Below are 2,749 nucleotides of genomic sequence, written 5' to 3'. Positions count from 1 at the left end.
GGTTGAGGACCACTGTGCTAAAGGAAAATAGCAATAAAATGACTCCTAATGGCATTCTATTATATGCATAGATCAGTGTCTTATTCAGCCATCATCAGATAAGCCTCCTCCTGTAGCAGACAGGAACTAATACAGAGACCCACAGCCCAACAATATTCGGAGAGTGAGAAATCTTGGAACACTCAGTCCTAAATGGGATGTCTCCATCAAATCCCTCCTCTCAGATCTCAGGGAACTCTGTGGATGAGAAGGCATGAAAAATATAAAAGCCAATGGGAATGGAAGGAAACAAGACCTTCTAACCATGATAGGACTGATGCACAAATGAAATCAGGGAGACTGTGGCACTATGCACAGAGCCTTCAGGAGTCTAAGCTAGATGGGGCTGCAGCATTGAGAGGGAAAATGAACACAAGCTCCTAAAATGAACACAAGCTCCTACCCCTAATCTAGAAGTTATATCCAATTAACATCCTCTCAAAAAAGGAAAATTAGTTCTTTCTAACGGGTCTCACTGGGTACACAAACCACACTTAATGGCAGCCCCATACCTACTAGTAGATGGGCAACATGAAATGAACTCAATGCTAAGGTATTTTTGTAGGTTTTGGGGGTCTGTTGCTGTTTTGTTTTGTTTCGTTTGTTGTTTGTCTCATAATGCTTTGTCTGGGCATTTTTTTTAACCTTACAGGTCTATTGTTTTGGAGGGTTTTTTGTTTTTGTTTTTTTTTCAATGTTCAGTTTCCTTTAATGACCCCCATCTCCCCTGGAGGGTAGGTGCAGGCAGCTAGGCGACAGCAAGACATGTTCACTTGAAGATCTTGCCTTGATTGACGGCTTTGCCCACATGCTGGAAGGCCCCCTCCCAGGAAAAGTACTCTCGAACCAGGGTCTGGGTCTCCTCACTACCAGGATCCAGTTTCCGCCATGTATATGACTCGTAAGGCAAGCCCTTGGCCTCGGAAGACCCAAACGCCGGGAATGGAGCTGCTGTTGTTGGTTCCAAAGAGGATGACACTGGCAAAGGCATTCTTCCTCAGTTTGTCCAATCTCTGGAACATGCCAGTGATGAGGTTGCAACTCATAAAGGTCTGGGTGAGCTCCTCAGGGAAGCGATATTCAGCATACCACAGGGACCAGCCGTCCTTATCAAAGTGCTCCCAAACATATGGCAGCGCCACGGAGAGGGTGTCCTCGTTGGAGTACTTACGCTTGAACTCATCCAACACAAAGGTACTCTTGGGCAAGTGAGCAAAGGGGTCCTTGGCTTTGGGCTCAGCAGCCAGTGCCTGCTCACACTCATCCATCTCCTCCTCAGGAGCTGGGGCAGCTGCTTTTTTCTCCTCTTTCCGTTCAGCCTGGGGCTTCTGTTTCTCCTCCCGTGAACCCTTCTCTTTCCTTGAAGTATCTTTTTTAGGTTGGCTCTCCGCAAACTTCTTGGCATCAAACTGGGCCATCTTCTCACACAGCTTCACCTCCCCCAAGACTGCCCTGAACTGGGGCTGGTTAATGCAGGTGAGGAACCATCGGTTGGCATTGGGGAAGGCCTGGTGGAAAGAAGGCTCTAAGACCTGCTTGTAGAGCCACAGAAGGGTACAGACAACTGTGATATCAGCCAGAGTCACTCGCTCACCCACCAAAAAAGTCCTTGTCTTCGAATGAGTGTCCAGCAGCCCCAGGATTCGCCTCACCTCTCTTTTGCATTTCAGTGGTCTGTTTGTTATGGTGCATGATGCCCAAGGTGGGGAACAGCCAGGTGCTGGCTGGAGGAACGATATCACTGGCAGCAAAGCTCATCCACTGCACCACCTGAGCTGCTGCCTCTGGAGTACTTCCCCGCAGGTCCTCGTTGCTTACATAATAGGCGAAAGCATTGCTCTCAAACACACGGAATCCATCATCCCCCTCAAATGCTGGAACCTTGCCAGCAGGAAATTTTCTGAGAAATTCAGGGGTGCGGTTGGTTTGGCCAAAGTGGAAGTGGAGTGGTGCGGAGAGCACACGGACCTGAGCCCCACTGTACTGAGCGCAATGAGGGCCTTGAAGGGTCTCCAGTTTTCAGGATATGTGTACAGGGTCCCAGCCACCATGGTGATTCCGCAGAGAAAAAAGCAGGTCTATTGTTTTTATATGGTATTTTTCAGTTTTGTGTTTTTATGATATTTCTGTGTATGCAAATATGTGTGTCTCTGCATCTTTGTGTGTTTCTTGTAGTCTTATTTGGCTCTTTTTTGGCTCATTTGTTTGTTTTGTCCTATTCTGATTTATCATCTTATCTTATTATCATTATCATTTTTAGATGCCTGTTTGTTTTCTGATGAGAAAAAGCAAGACAGGGGATGAATTTGGATGTGTGAGAAGGTAGGAGGGAAATGGAAAGAGTTGGGGAGGGGCAATCGTAATTAGAATATATAGTATGAAAAAAATCTATTTTGAATTCTAAAAATAATAAATTATAATGGCTAACTACACATGAGCATGGACATGCTCTCAAGTATGGTTGATATTGCCGGAGTCACTCCATTGAACAGATTTTTTTTCCCTCTTCTAGAAGCTATCAATTGAGAATAACGCCTTGGTTAGGGGTTTGCACTTTGAGCCCACTTTCTCTCCTCCATGCTGGATTCTGTCCAACTTGTTCCACTGTCGCAGTTTCTTTGAGTTCATATGTGTGTGCGCTCCATTATGTTTGGAAAACAAGATACTTTCTTTGAAGGGATCCACCACCTCCAGCTCTTAGAATCTTTCT

General features: G+C 45.8%; 1 pseudogene; it reads right to left on the bottom strand.

Moving 5' to 3' along the window:
- Positions 1-808: 808 nt before the first annotated feature.
- On the bottom strand, positions 809-2,090 carry LOC119805474 (annotated as a pseudogene).
- Positions 2,091-2,749: the final 659 nt, after the last annotated feature.

Source organism: Arvicola amphibius, chromosome X (genome assembly GCF_903992535.2).
Source record: "Arvicola amphibius chromosome X, mArvAmp1.2, whole genome shotgun sequence".
Classification (NCBI taxonomy): Eukaryota; Metazoa; Chordata; class Mammalia; order Rodentia; family Cricetidae; genus Arvicola; species Arvicola amphibius.
The sequence above is the reverse complement of the archived record's forward strand: the minus strand, read 5'-3'. Positions and strand labels throughout refer to the sequence as shown.